The sequence below is a fragment of the Pan paniscus genome, chromosome 5 (genome assembly GCF_029289425.2).
Source record: "Pan paniscus chromosome 5, NHGRI_mPanPan1-v2.0_pri, whole genome shotgun sequence".
NCBI lineage: Eukaryota > Metazoa > Chordata > Mammalia > Primates > Hominidae > Pan > Pan paniscus.
Genome location: NC_073254.2, coordinates 78,302,040 through 78,309,988, shown reverse-complemented (window position 1 = coordinate 78,309,988; position 7,949 = coordinate 78,302,040). Strand labels below are relative to the sequence as shown.

Genomic DNA, 7,949 nt, shown 5'->3' with positions numbered 1-7,949 from the left:
AGTAGCTGGGATTACAGGCTCCCGCTGCCACGCCTGGCTAATTTTGTATTTTTAGTAGAGACAGGATTTCTCCAAGTTGGGCAGGCTGGTCTCAAACTCCCAGCCTCAGGTGATCCACCTGCCTCAACCTCCCAAAGTGCTGGGATTACAGGCATGAGCCACTGCTCCCGGCCGTACTTTTTTCAACTATACTGAATTTTTCTTGGGTCAAGTAAGACCACCAACTCACATCAACTTAACAGCCAGCATGAATTGAAAAGCTCAAGGTCATGTTAGAAATCTTTCCAAACTCATAGGTTAGGAAATAGAATGATAATGCCTGACATAATTGATGGCAAATTTATTCACTCAACAAACATTGTATTGGGTGCATACTATGTGCTCGTTGCTGTTCTACTGAAGAGGTTACATTAGTAAACAAAATCCTTGACCTCGTGAAACTTATATTCTAGCAGAAGGAGGCAGAAAATAAGCATAATAAATTAATAAATGATATCGGGTGTGAAGTTCTTAAATATTATGGCAGGGTAGAGGGAGACAGATTAAGCTCTGGGGGTGGGAATGTGCTTGGTATGTTTGAGAAACTGTGAGAAGGCCCATTTCCTGGGCAGAGTGATGGGGAGGCAATCCAGTCAGTGAGGTGAGAGGGCATGCCATCGTGTACGCTGTTCGTTTTTTTTTTTTTTTTTTGAGACACAGTCTCGTCACCCAGGCTGGAGTGCAGTGGCCGATCTCTGCTCATTGCAAACTCTGCCTCCCAGGTTCAAATGATTCTCCTGCCTCAGCCTCCTGAGTAGTTAGGACTACAGGAATATGCCACCACGGCCCTGCTAATTTTTGTATTTTTAGTAGAGATGGGGTTTCACCGTATTGGCTGGGCTGGTCTCGAATTCCTGACCTCCAGTGATCTGCCTGCCTCAGCCTTCCAAAGTGCTGGGATTACAGGTGTGAGCCACGACACCCGGCTGATCATGTACACTTTGTAGGCCATTGTCAAGATGCTTTTACTTGGAGTGTGATGATGGAGAGGTCATGGGGCGGTGGGGGTTGAGATGTCTGAGATACTTCAGAAGGATCACTATGGCTGTGTTATGAACGGAGAATAGATGATAAGGAACCTAGGGTGGAAAGAAGAACACAGTTGGCAGGCAATTGTAGTAATTCAGATGAGAGTTTATAAAGCTTCCAAACATATTAAGTATTTTATTATAAACAAAAGTCTCTAAATCTATGCTGATATTGAAGGTAATGACCACACATTCTTAATTCTTATACAAGGCATGAGATTCTTCTTTTTTATTTTTATTTTTTTTTGAGACAGGGTCTTGTTCTGTCACCCAGGCTGGAGTGCAGTGGCAGGATCTCTGCTCACTGCAACCGCCACCTTCCAGGTTCAAGTGATTCTTGTGCCTCAGCCTCCCAAGTAGCTGGGACTACAAGGGCCTGCCACCACACTGGCTATTTTTTTGTATTTTTATTAGAGATGGGGTTTCACCATGTTGGCCAGGCTGGTCGTGAGCTCCTGACCTCAAGTGATCTGCCTGCCTTGGCCTCCCAAAGTGCTGAGATTACAGGCGTGAGCCACCGTGCCTGACCAGCATGAGATTATTTTTATTTTTTTGAGACGGAGTCTCCCTCTGTCACCCCGGATGGAGTGCAATGATGCAATCTCTGCTCATTGTAACCTCTATCTCCCAGGTTCAAGTGATTCTCCTGCCTCAGCCTCCTGAGTAGCTGGGATTACAGGCACCTGCCACCACACCCAGCTAATTTTTGCATTTTTTGTAGAGATGGAGTTTCACCACGTTGGTCAGGCTGGTCTCGAACTCCTGACCTCAGGTGATCCGCCCACCTCGGCCTTCCAAAGTGCTGGGATTCAGGCAAAAGCCACCGCGCCAGGCTATGAGATTCTTGTACAAGGGTGTCTGCCCCGCAAATGGCACTTTTCCATGGAAGCTACCCATGCCCAGATCTTGCATCAGCTCAACTGTTTTGGACAAAGTGACCTTGTCCTTTCCCTCCTTCCAGCCTTTCGTTGGTTGGCTAGAGAGGGAATTGGACTCAAGCACAGTCAGCCATGGCATGCTAGTTCTTCAGGAGTGGGCCTGGGAAAAAACGCTCCATCTAAGTATTTTTGTGCTGATTCAATGAGATTCTTCTCAGGGATTTAACTGAGAAGAATGAAAAGAAAACTAGTTGATAACAGTAAAAGAAGGGGTCAGACAGGAGCAGATATGTTAATGGTGGAATGTTAGAGTAAGAAAAATTCATAAAGTCCTGCTTCTCAGGTCCCTAGGGAAGTTTAAAAATCTCAATGGCCTTCTAGTTTCTGGCTCTATGAGGCAGATTCTAAGTGATTCCTGCTTTCCCTGAGTTCTGTGTATGTGTTAACTTATATTGCTATCCTTCCTCATGTTACACTACTTTGAATAAACAGAATACATCTCTATTCCTTACATATAAAGAGCCCAACAGAAATTACAACCACTTGTGTAACAGGCTTCTTGCATTAGTAATCATCTATCAATGATTTTAGTCTATCACACATTGGGAAAGATTTTCACTGTCTACATCATTAATGTGTAGTGGAGAACACAGAATTTGAAGCTAGCCTCCCTGAGTTCAAATGCCAGCTCCATCCCTTGCCAGGTTTGTTATCTTGGGCAAGGAATTTAACTCGTCGTTCTGTTTCCATATCTATTTTTTTTTTTTTGAAAAAGAGATAACATACTACTTAGAGTTGTTGAGAAGATTAAATGAGTGAATACTGAAAGCTCTCAGACAGTGCCTGGTGCATAATAAAGACTCGAGAGGCATCATCATCCAGTAATGAAACAAGCCATTATTTCTAGATGATAAAAAATTCTCTGGGTGACTCCTATTATGAGTTGGTTAACTGCTATTAGTTAGGACAGTGGCATTTTTTGTTTAATTACTTAGATTCCTTCAAAATAGTTAGATAATTCCCATACCCTCTTGGCATGTTTCATAAAGGTCTCATGACACTTTTTTTTTTTTTGGTGACAGCTGACCATTTAGTAGAAATGAGCCTTTACACAGCTTTGTGTAATAACTAGAAATGGCTATGTTTTCTTTCTCCCCACCCCCAAGCCTATTCCTTTAGGCATGCAGGTAACTGTCCCCCACCACCTCCCATTTCTCCTCATTCCACCCGGAAACCCTGACTAAGGAACGAAGAAGTCCTACAAAGAGGAGGTCTCAAGTACCAATCAGCAGCCATTTGATGATGGCAGGTAGGTCTGATGCTAAAAAGAGTTTGTGTCCAGCAGAGCCCAATTCCGTAGGAATCCAAGCTCCAAGGCTGGGAGGCAGCAGGTGCTGGGGACAAGCTCACTGCTGAGAGTCGGTCTGGAGGATCTCATGGTGGTGCAGACCCTGGACCACATTGTCATAGATGGTGTTCATGCTGGTGCAAAGGTGAGAGGTGACAATGTGCTAGCAGCCCTCACTTGCTCTCGGTGCCTCCTCGGCCTTGGCATCTGCTCTGGCTGCACTTGAGGAGCCCTTCAGCCCACCACTGCACTGTGGGAGCCCCTCTCTGGGCTGGCTGAAGCTGGAGCTGGCTCCCTCTGCGTGCAGGGAGGTGTGGAGGGAGAGGCGCGGGTGGCAACCAGGGCTGCATGCTCGCGGGCCAGCACCAGTTCCGGGTGGGCGTGGGCTCGGCGGGCCCCACACTCGGAGCAGCCTGACAGCGCCACTGGCCCTGGGCCATGAGGGGCTTAGCATCCGGGCCAGCAGCTGCGGAGGGGGCACCGGGTCCCCCAGCACTGCTGGCCTGTCCGCGCCCGGCTTGAATTCTTACCGGGCCTCAGCCACCTCCCCGTGGGGCAGGGCTCAGGACCTGCAGCCCGCCATGCCCGAGCCCCCACGCGGTGGGCTCCCAAGTGGCCTGAGCCTCCCTGACGGGCACTGCTGCCTGCTCCACAGTGCCCGGTCCCATCGCCAAGGGTCGAGGAGTGTGGGTGCGTGACTGGTGGGCAGCTCCGCCCATGGCCCTGGCGCGGGATCCACTAGGTGAAGCCAGCTGGGCTCCTGAGTTGGGTGGGGACTTGGAGAACTTTTATGTCTAGCTGGAGGATTGTATATGCACCAATCAGCACTCTGTGTCTAGCTCGGGGTTCGTGGATGCACCAATCAGCACTCTGTATCTAGCTAATCTGGTGGGGACTTGGAGAACTTTTATGTCTAGCTAAAGGATTGTAAATGCACCAATCAGCACTCTGTGTCTAGCTCAAGGTTTGTAAATGCAGCAATCAGCACTCTGTGTCTAGCTCAAGGTTTGTAAACGCACCAATCAGCACTCTGTGTCTAGCTCAAGGTTTGTAAACACACCAATCAGTGCTCTGTGTCCAGCTAATCTAGTGGGGACTTGGAGAACTTTTATGTCTAGCTAGAGGATTGTAAATACACCAATCAGCACTCTGTGTCTAGGTCAGGGATTGTAAATGCACCAATCAGCACCCTGTCAAAACGGACCAATCAGCTCTCTGTAAAATGGACCAATCAGCTCTCTGTAAAATGGACGAATCATCAGGATGTGGGTGGGGCCAGATAAGGGAATAAAAGCAGGCTGCCCGAGCCAGCAGCAGCAACCCGGTTAGATCCCCTTCTGTGGAAGCTTTGTTCTTTCTCTTTTTGCAATCAATCTTACTGCTGCTCACTCTTTGGGTCTACGCTGCCTTTATGAGCTGTAACACTCACCTTGAAGGTTTGCAGCTTCACTCTTGAAACCAGTGAGACTACGAACAAACGCATTGGGAGGGACGAACAACTCCAGATGCGCTGTTTTTAAGAGCTGTAACACTCACAGTGAAGGTGTGCGCTTCACTTCTTAAGTCAGTGAGACCACAAACCCACCAGAAGGAAGAAACTCCGGACGCATCTGAACATCTGAAAGCACAAACTCCGGACACACCATCTTTAAGAACTGTAACACCGCGAGGGTCCGCAGCTTCATTCTTGAAGTCAGCAAGACCAGGAACCCATTATTCCGGACACAGAGGGGCAGCTGCTGTAGCTGTGTCACCCGACAAGCAACCAACACCCCCGCTGCACAAAGCAAAAGCAACAGCAGCAGCAGCAGCAGTTTCAGCACAGCCCAGAAATGAGTGTGCTGCCGGGGGAGTGGCTTGCAGGGGCAGGATTCGGACTTAGATTTGGGGGTCTGATTTGTTTCCTTGGTAGATATCATCTGCTCCTGCTTGGCTACTTTGAGGGCATCATACTCCTTTCTCCGGCACTCCTTCTCTTCTGCCTTCTCCCGCTTCCGCATTTCCTCTCCTGAGCTTCCTTAGCTTGCTGCTTTGCCTCATACTTCTCCTCTGCCTCTCGTTCTACTCCCAACCCTGCTGCCTCTCCCACTTGTGGTCTGGCTGTACAGCCTTCATGTGTTGTGATGCTTTGTTTGCATGCTGTTTCCTTGGCTTCTCACCCAAGCAGTCACTTGCCACCTTGGCCAGGCTGGGATCCAGAGGTTATCCTTCAGGTCCAGCCACTTCAGGTTCTTCAGCTGAGCAAAGCTGACGACAAGGTGACCAGCCTGTTGTTGAGGAGAGCCAGGTGCTGGAGGTTGACCAAACGGCCCAAGTCTGCTGGTGGCTGCTGTGGCTTGTTCTTTCTAAGGTCTAGCTTCGCCAGGTGTGTGAGGCCACAGAAATCCGACGGGAGAATAGTCATTATTTATTTTTTTGAGATGGAGTTTCACTCTTGTTGCCCAGGCTGGAGTGCAATGCACAATCTCGGCTCACTGCAACCTCGGCCTCCCAGGTTCGAGCGATTCTCCTGCCTCAGCCCCCCGAGTAGCTGGAATTACAGGCATGCACCACCACGCCTGGCAAATTTTTTTAGTATTTTAGTAGAGACAGGGTTTCTCCATGTTGGTCAGGCTGGTCTTGAACTTCTGACCTCAGGTGATCCGTCCTCCTCGGCGTCTCAAAGTATTGGGATTACAGGCGTGAGCCACCGTGCCCGGCACAATAGTCATTTATTACAAAACAGATCCAGTGTGATGGTCTTTGGAAGGGCAGCCCGCTCCTTGACCGGGTCTTCATCCAGGTTGCTGAGGCTCAGGTCTTGTTTGTTGCCGTCCAGCTGGTGGCGGAGGTTTCCGCCCTCGCTATCTGTGTTGGTCATGGTGACGGTCGGCTGAGCGGACCTGGCTCCAGGGTTTTGATGGGCGGGGGTAAATGAGCTGAAATGCCGCTGGTTAGTTCAGCGGGCCCCCACCCAACCCACCACGCCTGAGCCCTCTGTCGCTGCTGGTGCCTACACCTTGTAATTTTAGACAAACAGATATCTAGGGAAAGGAGAAACAGGCAGTCATAGCTGTAGAGTGCCTGCTCTATACAGGAAGGAAATTGTTTGGTACTGGGGAAGGTGATACTATTGTAGAAAAACCAGGTTCTCGATACACGATCAGGAAAATTTAGGCAGGCACACACATTATAGGGTTTATTCGGTGAAGAGAAAAAAAGGAAAGAGGAATTCTCAGCAAAGTGAGAAAGAGTCCTGATAGCAGGTTTCCCGCCTCACAGATTGAATGCCAAGTCACCACACAGGAACTGAGGAGGCCAGGCTCCTCCACCTGCAAACAGCCTGAACTTCGCGAGGCTCCACCCTGTCCTCCCAGGGCGTAGGTGGGCATTATGCAGGGAGAATCAGTCAGGAAAGGGCAGGCTTCATCCGGGACCAGCAGTCTGGTTTTAGGCTTGAAGGCAGCCAGGGTTTCCCCAGGGACCCTTGGCTATCTGCTGTCCCTATCAATATTGACATCCAAAAAGCTCAGAACTTACAAGTAGAATCTGAACTCCATGAGGACTTAGAAGACTGTTTTAGTGGTGGAGGAACCTATGTTTGTCTTTTTAAAACAGATACCAGCACCTGGAATATAGTAGACAAATATTTTTTGAATGACTGTTGAATAAATGAAAAATAAGCACAATGAACAAAAAGGCAGAGATTTCAAAGCTAGAAGAGATGTATAAATGAAGGGCTATAGAAACATAAAAGAATGGATAATAAATTCTGACCACACTGGAGTATGTGTATATAGAGAGAAGATTCGATATCTGAATTGGACCTTAAAGAAGAGTAGAGCTTTGACAAATGGTGCAGTGGGGTGGGACTTAAAGGGAGAGCTTTTCTACCAGAGGGAATTCCAAAGAATTAGAGAAGTGAACATGCATATTTAGTCTGGGAAAGAAAATAGATGGGGGGAATTAGAATTGAGAAGAGGTGGAGGACAAGAGTGGTTGGAAGGCAGTGGCAGGAGATGTGCCTGGAAAGATTGTTTGGAACAAGAATGTAAAATGACCTCCTGTCCCATACTTCAGACTTTATTCTACAGGCATGAAATTAAAAAAAATTTTTTTTTTTTTTTTTTGAGACAGAATCACACTCTGTCGCCCAGGCCGGAGTGCAGTGGCACAATCTGGGATCACTGCAACCTCCACCTCCCGGTAGCTGTGATTATGGGCTCGCGCCACCACGCCTGGCTAATTTTTGTGTTTATTATTATTATTATTATTATTTTTAATTGTATTATTATTATACTTTAAGTTTTAGGGTACATGTGCACAATGTGCAGGTTAGTTACATATGTATACACGTGCCATGCTGGTGTGCTGCACCCATTAACTCGTCATTTAGCATTAGGTATATCTCCTAATGCTATCCCTCCCCACTCCCCCCACCCCACAACAGTCCCCAGAGTGTGATGTTCCCCTTCCTGTGTCCATGTGTTCTCATTGTTCAATTCCCACCTATGAGTGAGAATATGCGGTGTTTGGTTTTTTGTACTTGCGATAGTTTACTGAGAATGATGATTTCCAATTTCATCCATGTCCCTACAAAGGACATGAACTCATTATTTTTGATGGCTGCATAGTATTCCATGGTGTATATGTGCCACATTTTCTTAATCCACTCTA

General features: G+C 47.8%; 1 pseudogene; it reads right to left on the bottom strand.

The window, feature by feature from the left end:
• Positions 1–2,230: 2,230 nt before the first annotated feature.
• LOC100972816 (leucine-rich repeat-containing protein 59-like) lies at positions 2,231–6,153 on the bottom strand (annotated as a pseudogene).
• Positions 6,154–7,949: the final 1,796 nt, after the last annotated feature.